We start from the raw sequence: 10,417 nt of genomic DNA on the forward strand, positions 1-10,417 counted from the left end.
CATCCGTATTCCTCTGGGCCCGCCACGACTCAAACAGGCCCCTGTCATGTGACCACAGGATTAAGACTGCTCTTCATGTCACGCCTCACTTACTGCCACAGGACCTCAACTCACTTTGTGTTTCTTCCACTCGTCCTCATTAAAGGTTATTGGTCTTGTCACCTTTTTTACTGTGTGTGTGTGTTTTTTGTTTTGTTTTTTTTTTAGGCAAGGCAACCCTTGGTTGACCTCACAGATTGCACAGACCTTGTCAGTTTACAATCCCTTAGTTTTTTTGTATTTTATGCCTACAGCACCTGGTCTTCCTAGGTGCTCTCCCATCCAAGTACAAACCAGGCCCAACCCTGCTTAGCTTCCGAGATCAGACGGGATCTGGCTTGTTCAGGGTGGCATGGCTGTAGACTCCTTTTGACTCTTCTTTAAATGTGTTCAAGCAACTCGTAAAACATGGTGTCCAGAATTAGATGTAAGACCCCAGACGCTGTGTACCGGGGGCCTAGATATTATACATCACTTCCTCCTCCTAGATTCTGTCTAAAACTGCAAGAGCATTTGAATTTTTTCAGCCACAGTTCACTGTTGGCTGACAATGAGTATCTGGCCAATGAAACAAATTTTAAAAATTTAACACAAGGTTGTTAATTCATTTAGTCCTTATCTTGTACATGTAGTGCTGGAATTTTTGCGTCCAAGTACAGACTTCCGTATATACTTTTATTTATGTTTTCAGTGTAAAATTTGGCCGAAGTTCCAGCCCGTAAAGACAGACCTAGACTGCCTTCCGGGGACGTCGGCGTGTGCTCTCCGTGCTGGATTCTCCTCATGGAGGGTGGAGCGTAGCCAGGCATTTCTCGCTCACCGGCTCGTCAGCCTCACCTCTCTCTTTAATCCCAACGTCCCTCTTTGTGAATTTTCTCATTTGCTCATATCTTTTCGCAGATGAAAGGTACCACAGAGTAAGTCACCCAAAAACTGTAATGAGAAAGGAGCAAACCCACCGATTTCCTGTTTAAGGGGTTTTTACGACACTGATAACTGGGTCTTATCTAAAAAAATAAATCGAGGGGCTAATAAAAAAAAATTGGCTCATAATTGGGACTATTACCTTATTATGATATCTTAGGCGAGTCATAGAAGGGTCATGGTTTGGTCTAAAGAATAAAAGGAATGACCTATCTATAATATTTCATCAGTATATAACTCATGAGTTCTGTAAAAAGGGAGACGAATAGACTGAGTTAAATTATAAGGATTCTGCATGCCACTCTCACATATGTGTTTGAGTAAAAATGTAGAAAACTATATAGAAAACTATATTTTCTTTTAATGGGATCTGTAACTTTTGCTGCTTTCTTATTATCTAGTAAGAATACTTAATATAAAATCTATGCTCTTGATAAAATTTTAAATAGACAATACAGTATCATTAACTACAGCCACAAAGTTGTGTAGCAAATTTCTAGAACATACGCATCTGAAACTGAAAGTACAGGCTGCCATTCCTTCAATTTGAACATTTTTGATAATGAAGGCGTGGCTAGAATCTATGCTTTCATATCAAAAGTTTTATTTATTCAGAACCGTGCATTTTATTAAACACCAAAGGCATTTTATTTCTCATGAAATCATTCCAAATGCACAAAACCTGACAACGAGATAATGAACACTCATGCGCTGCTACCCAGGTCTTACGAATAACATTTTGTTGTGTTTGTTTCAGATCGTGGACGCACAAAATAAAACATTTTACAGATGGTGAGGAAGCTTTGTTTGTGTCCTTTGCTTCAGATTCATTTCTCCTCCACCACTTCCCAGAAGTAATTATTGCTGTGATGATTCTTGTAGCTTTGTTTACTTGTCTTGACTGCTGGAAAGCATTTTATTTAAGAATATCCCATAATTTAAACGTTTTCTTATTTACGATTATTTAGATGGTTTTGAAAAATTTCGATAGTAAAATAATGGTGCTGTGAGCATGTTCTATATTTCTTTTAGGTCACATGTATTTAGGTTTAGGTTTCTATAGCATATGTACCTGGAAGCGAACTTTCTGGGTGACGGGGTAAACATCAGCAAACAAACACCTTCAGGTTTCTTGGATAAACTCTCGTCAGTTTATTCCGACAGTGTACGCCCCATCTTCGCACACTCTTACTATTGCCCATCTTTAAAATTTTTGCCAGTGTTATTGGGTCATTGTTTTGAGTCCTTTTACTTTTTTAATATCAGCTTTATTGAAGTATAATTCACACATAATGCAACTAACCCTTAAAAGGTGTAGAGTTTTGTGGTTTTAGTTATTTTCACTTTTTTTTTTTTTTTTAAGATAAAACTTACTGGAGTTTTTATCCACAGCCAGCAATGGCGATCTTGCTGGTCTTTCCATTTCAGGACCCAGGGCACCCCATGGTCTCCAGAATAGTCCCGCCCCCTTTCACTTTGGGGAGTCCCGCCCACCCAACCACCTGCTCTTGGCAATGCGGATGAAAAACTGGGAACCGGTTGCGTTGGGTCCATCACTTGCCACGGGCAAGATGCCGACCCATAAGCTTCAGGACGAAATTCTCATCATCAAATTCCTCCCCCCATAGATGGACTTGCCATCCAGACCATTATGGCGTATGAAGTCACCGCCTTGGCACATAAATCCCGGAATAATTCTGTGAAAGCAGGAACCCTTATAACCAAATCCTATCTCCTTATTGCTCAGAGCACAAACATTGTCTGCCGTCTTTGGAACTTTGTCTGCAGACAGCTCGAGGGAGACATGGGCGGAGGTCTTGTGGTCCATGGCGGTGTTCCAGAATGCAGTCGGGGTGACCATGGCTGGGCGCCAGTGACTCGGGGCAGCAGCATCTGCAAGGCTGTAGTTAAACTTTCCCCCTTTATAGTTTATGATTTTTGTATCTTATGTAAAATTTACCTCCTTATCACAAAACAAAAATGTTATTCTCCTACATTTTTTATGAAATTTAAAAAGTTTTGTTTTTCACATTAAGTTTTGAATTTTCTTAAAGTAGACTTTTATGTGTGGTGTGAATTTAGGGATCTAAATTATTTTTATTTGGGTAACTAAGTGACCCAAAAACATTTATTAAATTGTTTATTCTTTCACAGCAACTCGTAATGGTATTTTGGGTTTCCATAGTTCTCTTCTAACATGTTTTAACTATCTTTTGTCTTTACTGTGTCAACATCACAGTGTCTTAATCATTAGACTTTATAATGACATTTCTTAGAGAAAGTACATCCTTTATCTTTTTCATAAAAAAAAAAAAAAGTTTGATTTCCTGGTCCTTCACTCTTCCAGATGAAACATTGGCTTTTCACGTTCCATGCAAAGCTCTAATGAAATTTGAAGTTATTTTATTGAATTTATCGATTAATTTGGAAAGAACAGATATCTTTATTTAGTGAATATTTTCAACCATGAATGTGGTCTAACTGGCAACTTCCCTAATTTTTGCCCCTAGTTCCAATTTGAGGTGAATTTACAAATAAGGCCATTTGTCCCCTAGATATTTCTGTGTTTATTTCTGAACCATTCGCTCATTCAGAAATATTTATCGAATGTCTCCTGTGTGCCATTCTCATCAGCCACCCCGAACCCCGCTGTGTTAAAGTTCGTCAGACCTGTCTGGCCATTTCAATTGACCTTGTCTTCTCTTCTCAAATGAAACATTTTAAGCTAAACTTATATTGACCTAAATATTGACCTAAAATGTAAACGACTAATAGGATTAACCTTCCTAAGGTGTATTTGCAATTATTAAATGAAGTTGTCAACATAAATCAATCTCTGATTGGCGGTTTGTTCCTGGGAAATATTTTGAGCAAAAGAGATGTTGTCTATGTCTCTTATCTCTAGTGCACCTGCTAGAGTATAAAAGTGTTAGAGAAGTCATTCTATGTCCCTTTACTCATTTCCCATTGATGCAGGAACTCCACACAGAATGGACTCCATCCGGGGGTAGCCTGGGGAGAGAATCTCCATTGGCACAACTCGTACCGAATGTCACAACCAAGAAGCGGGGACTTTCAGAGGGCTTGCATGGTGTGCGACGCAGTGGAGGTGAGGCCTAGAAGGGGACTCTGACTTGAAGAGAGGACGAAAGAGACAACAATCTGAACAGGGCCCCAAAGCATGGTGTAAAAGTGCTATGAGAAAACCGTAAAGTGTTAATTCTTCAGCGAGAAAGCAAAAGAGGTTGGAAAGTCAGTATTCTTGAGACAATAGTTTCCTCCCTCCCTCCTCTCTTTCTTTTTATTTTTTCTTCCTTCCTTCCTTCCTTCCTTCCTTCCTTCCTTCCTTCCTCCTTCCTTCCTTCCTTCCTTCCTTCCTTCCTTCCTTCCTTTTGAGATTAATGGCATTTTTTTTCTAAGAGAAAAAAGCCAGTTCTTATATTGTATTTAATAAATGTTGATTTAATCAATCATCAACATTCATAAAGATTCCCCCTTGCATTAAATAACAAACCAGTTACAATGGTCATTGCACTCAGATTTTGCTCATGTTTTACCATTCCTGAAAGAATGTTGGCAATAAGGAGGTGAAATTGTTCTTGTTTTAAATTACACCTCAATAAAAGTGTCCTATGACTTTTTAATATTTTGAAAGCACAGTCTCTTCCTTCCCACTATAATGTGCAAAAGGCATTTTCGTTCTCTGCTAGCAAAAATAAAACTCATGAAAACAATTCCTCATCTTTATGAGGCCTAACTTCAGCTTTCAGAACTGTTTTGAATTTCTTAACTTAAAAAGTCACAAAATACTTGGACTCTCTGTCTTGTAACCATTTGAGATTACATTTGTAGCTTTCTCACAGATACCAGCATAGGCATATAAAGATATTTGTAATCATACTTTATAAATACATGTGTTCTATTGAAATGACTTTAAATACATTTATAAAAAAGGGATAAAAAGACTCTTCTTTCTTTTTTCCCAGAATGAAGTCACACTTATACAGAGTTTGATACAGCAGATGGTTCTGACACATTTTAAAATAACTATTTTTCAATCAGACGTAGAAAAGTAACATTTAAAAAAATTATTTTCTGCGTTTTCACTTTGCTTTTTTTTATGACGACATGTTTTGGCCTCTATTCTGGGGAAATCTTACTGAACTTCTGAGCAAAGAAAGGAAAACTGCATGCCTGTTAGGGTCCAACACTAAAGAAGCTTTTGATAGGAGATGTTCCTGTGTGAAATACAAATGCAGTAGCTTTTCTTTTTGCCTCTGACAAATTTAACGGCCCAAACAGGAAGAAAGTCTGCACTTTTCCGTGCATGTTGATCATTCCTCTCTTGCCTTCTGTTTTTCTCACTGTCAACTTTCTCTATCCTTTGGTGAAAAATTTTGCTGCAATGTCATAAAAAATGGAAAGATTCAAGAGGTAGCTATGACCTTACATATGCTGGCTAAGGGCTGTCATGATATAATGCAAATCAGCAGGTCGATGGTGGACAAATGTCAGTATTAAGACTTTAAAATACTTGGTTTTTCTACTTGGCCATCATGAGTGATTATTAGCCCAAAGCCTTTTTGTACATAATTATTCTGAGTCACCCACAGTGCCGAATAATCACTCCAGTTCTTGGTACAGTTTGCACATTTTCTAGGGCTATTTGACCCACAGAGTTTTCTAGTTTGCAGAAAACAATTCCTCTGTATTCAGAATTCAGAATTCCTCAAATTTAGCCTGAAAAGAGATTAAGTGAAAAAAAAAAAAATCCCACAGCTAGTAGTAGAAGAACTGGACTCACTCAAGCCCATTAAAAAAAAAAAAAAATCAACTTCACTGTGATATAGTTTAGGTACCATCAAATGTGCCCGTTAAAAAAGCACAGTTCAATAATTTTTGAAAGATTTATAGAACCCGGTAATTACCACTGAGATCAAAACGCAGAACATTTCCATTGTGTCAATAAGTCTCACGCTCCATCTCAGCACCCCCCCCCCACTTCTAGCCCCAGGCAATAACGGACCTGCTTTCTGTCATGCGGATTAGATTTGGTTTTTTTTTTTTCCTAGGGTTTCATAACAATAGGGTCATGCAGTAGGTACTCAATTTGTTTGCCTTCTTTTCCGCAGTATGATATTTTTGAGGTTCATCTATGTCACACATACTGGTGGCCATTCCAGCTTAGGTAAACTGACTCGATGCAAATGACAAATTCACGACAATTGGTTTGTTTATTTTATACTTAAGATTACAGTTTTATTATGAAGGATATACACAGGGTGAGGTCCGGGAAGGTCCCAAACACAGAGCTTCTCTACTATCTCCCCATGGCGTCAGGGTGACAACATACGTCACCTTCCTCAAACAGCTGAAAGTGGTCACCAACCAGGAAGCACTACTGACCTTCAGAATCCATACTTTTTATTGGGCATGGAAGCACGATATTGATTAAATCATTGGCCAAGTGATCAAACTCACTCTCCAGCCCCTGTCTCTTCCCTGGAAGTGTGGCATCTGAGAGTCCCAACCTCCTAATTATGTGCTTGGTCTTTCTCTTGATCACCTCCCATCCAAAAACTGTTTAGAAGTCACTTCATTAGCATAATAAAGACATTCTTTTTCGCTTAGGAAGTTGCAAGTTTTTGAAACTCTGTGTCTTGAACCAAAGACAAAACTCAGATATACATTCTTTATTGTACCACACCTCACATTCACGGTCCCCTGTCTTTGTCTGGCTTATTTTACTTAGCACGATGCCCGTCCATGTTGTTGCAAATGGCAGGATTTCCTTTTTATGGCTAAACAATGTACGTACAGGATATCATGTCTTCTTTATCCATTCATTTGTTGATGGGCACTTAGGTTGTTTCCATATCTTGACTATTGTGAATACTGCTGCAGTTCTGAAGGGAGTGCAGAGATATGGTGGTTCTATTTTTAATTTTTTTTTTGACAAACCTCCATACTGTTTTCCACAGTGGCTGCACGATTTTGCATTCCCACACACAGCATAGAAGGGTTCCAATTGCTCCATTTTCTCACTGGCACTTGTCTTTTGTTGTTGCTGATTTTTTTGATAATAGCCATTCTATTGGGCCCGAGGTAACATTTCACCGTGGTTTTGATTTGCTTCTTCCTTGCGATTAGTGACGTTGAACATTGTTTGATGTACTTGTTGGCTATTCGTACGTCCTCTTTGGAGAAATGTCTATCCATCTCTTTAGACCATTTTAAAGTCATGTTATTTGGCTTTTTTTGCTATTGCAGGAGTTTCTTTTATATTTTGGAAATTAACTCCTTATCCAATATGTGGTTTGTGACTATTTTCTCCCATTTCTTAGGCTGCCTTTTTACTCTGTTTTATTTGGTTTTAACTGCAGGTGAACCCATTGTCTATTCCAAGGGAACACTAGGCATCTCATACGGGCAAGTATGATCCACTGAAGACTCTGTCTGGGATGGAATCTGCTCGCTCAGGCAGATGGTCGTCACCCTTTCTTGACCTGGAATCAAACTTTACGAAGTCAAATACATTCAAATACTGAAATTATATTTACAGTTAAAGCTGATGACGTCTGCCGTTAGAAGTTTACTTATATTAATTTCAGTGTAAAGTTACAAGAATGAAGATGTAATAATTTTGAAATAATCTTAATATCTAACCTGTCATGATGTTTTAAATGTGCCAGAATCATTAAATGCTCTACCTGGCTTAAGGACATTGGATTATTAGGGTGAATTCATCATTTCAGACCTATTCACCTACAGTGGGATAGTCCAGAAGGCATTCTTTTCACCAATAGGGTGAGAAATAAATTTGTGAGAAGAGTCCCAGCATTCTTGAAGAGCTCTGTGATTGTGTTTCTTTGTAAGCCAGACCCTACGGTGGGAACTGTGGTCATTGAATGAGAAACTTAAATGAAATGAGAATAATTGGACCCAGAGTGGCAGGGGCCAATTCCACTATGAAAAGAAAGGACATCGTTACAGGTCCACCTACATTAAAAAGATAAAACAGAATGTTATAAACAATATTAAGCCAGTAAATTCAACTAGTTAGATGAGATGGATACCTTCCTACGAAGCTCAGTCAAGAAGAAGTAAACCACATTGGGCCATGTATCTGTGAAGAAAAATGGACTTTGCTGTTGAAAACCTTCCAAAAAGAAAACTACTTCACTGGTAGGTGAATTCTATTAAATATTTCCAGAATTCCTTTCCCGCAGAGTTCCCTGAGAGTTAGTCATCTCGGAGAGCATTTACATGCCAGACCTGCATGGTGAAGCTGTAGCAATTGTTCTCAGGCTGAGAAGGCGGGTGGGAGCAGGGGACCTGGAGCCCTTCCGCTCAGCCATGGCGCTGCCCTCTGCTGGCTCGCCTGCTGATGCGCACAGGAGCCTGGCCCACAGCTCCTCCAGCTCCGGTGCCAGGGCTGTGTTCAGCTCTGAGCCAAGAGAGACAGCTTCACCTGCAGGCCACTCTCATCTCTAGAGTTGGGGGCAGCGGGAGATGTGGGGTGTAGCCTGTCGTATAGGTCCCACTCATCCTGGCAGGTTCCGGTTTCTCCTTGCTCTTTCCCACTCACCTCCTCCTTTCCTCCCTGAGTTGCAGCCCGACTCACAAAAACCTTCCACAGACCACGAGCAGGTGCCGCAATTCCATTAGGTCATGTCACTATAATAAATCCCTCATTACATGTGCATCTATCTACGGTTCTTCTCTGCCTGAACCTTGACTGACACACGAGGCGGGTAGTGTTTTAGCCTTCAGCTACTTGTAAGGAGACGTTTTGAAAAAAACATTGTGTTTATTTATCAAATATCAGCTAGAATGAGAAAAATATATATGTTCGTAGTCTAAACAAATATTGCTTCAGTGTGCAAATTAATACTTAGAGAAATTTCTGGTCCTTGTATGTGGGTCAATGAAGAGACTTCTTGATTTTTTTTCTTTTCCTTCATTATTCTATTTCTGTTTTTGCACCCTTTGCCCCAGGTCTATATTTTAATCAATTAATTAACATGTTCATTGAGTACCTACTGAATGAGTACCATATATATCTGATACCAACATATCAGGCCCTGGGCTGGCAACTACGCACAGAGAACAAAACAGAGGTGATGTAATGTTAGTCTTCTTGGAGACAGGTGTAAAGCAAACACAGCTTCCATAAGATCTATGGAGGCAAAGATATCTACCAACATCTAAGGGATGTTATTGATGCTGACTATTCAATGCGTGGGAAAGGACCATTCATAATAATGGCTACTGAGAAAGACACCTGCACATCACATCTTCCAGGACCTAGCTTCACACACCACTGTGGTTTCCATAGCCCAAGCAAAACCCTGGAACCTCATGCTCCCCAGGAAGTTCTAGTCAAGTTAACCATATGCATCATATATTTATTTTCCTTTGATAAATCAAAGACTGCCTTCAAAGCTTTTCCCCCCATTACCACCAGGTGGTAGATCTATTGTAATAAATTTGCCATAATGCTAATTCATAGAAAATCTTGATTTATATTATGCTAGGTAAGCAGCATTAATTGTAAACAGTGGAAGAAAAAGATAGTCTTTAATTTTGCTGGGCCAGATGACTTTTGGTCACCAGTGCTGGATTCACAACAATTCACAATATCACCTCCTTGTGGTGAGTGACTTTAAGAGATTCATTCCCATCCCTGGTGTTATTTATTTTCCTATTTTGCTCAAATCTTTCAAGTTTCTATATTTCTGTGTTTTGTCAATAAATAATTTTATTTAAAAAATATATATGGCAATTCAAATTGAAAAAAGTACCACTCTCAACACAGTAATTACTTTTACATTTGCAAATTACTTTCCAGTCATTTTCACATAAGTGCCTATTATGAAAATTAAATGATTCACACACTATTTAGCTGAAGAAAACATAGGGACACGTTCTGTGGCTGTTCAGTAGATGGCGCCAGACACCCGGTTAACCATCAGCCCATTTTCAGCCTGGATCAGGTGCGTTCAGGCGGGACCCAGCCCATTTTTAAATTTGGTGTTTATTTTTTAATCTAGCTAAATGAATTTCAAAAGTGTGGTAACATCTTACTCATTTCTTTGAGGAATAGTAAATTGGCTTAGTTTATACATTTTTATATAGTCCAGAGCTTTACATTTTAAAATACCACAGTGAAAAATGTTATTTATTTTCGAGGGCAATTTTTAAGGTTCTTGATCGTACTTGTGGAAATTCTGTAAGTAAAAATAGTCTTAGAGGTACTTATTTCATGTGCCAAAGGCAAATGAATGCATTTATAGACTTTTAAATAGTTTTCTAAGTATAACAGTAAAAAAATTTGCCTGTGATCTGCGTTGATGAGGCTGATTTTATTAGCTTTAAAAAATCTTTTTCATCTTTTAATACTCCTCTCCTGAACTCTGAGTTCAGTGATCATTATGTATAATATTCCGTGTGT

At 38.6% G+C, this 10,417-nt stretch overlaps 2 pseudogenes; both read right to left on the bottom strand.

The window, feature by feature from the left end:
- Window positions 1-284: 284 nt before the first annotated feature.
- Window positions 285-403, bottom strand: LOC118610509 (annotated as a pseudogene).
- A 1,942-nt stretch (window positions 404-2,345) lies between these two features.
- Window positions 2,346-2,824, bottom strand: LOC107516192 (annotated as a pseudogene).
- Between the last annotated feature and the right edge of the window lie 7,593 nt (window positions 2,825-10,417).

This window comes from Rousettus aegyptiacus, unplaced genomic scaffold, assembly GCF_014176215.1.
Source record: "Rousettus aegyptiacus isolate mRouAeg1 unplaced genomic scaffold, mRouAeg1.p scaffold_m13_p_12, whole genome shotgun sequence".
NCBI lineage: Eukaryota > Metazoa > Chordata > Mammalia > Chiroptera > Pteropodidae > Rousettus > Rousettus aegyptiacus.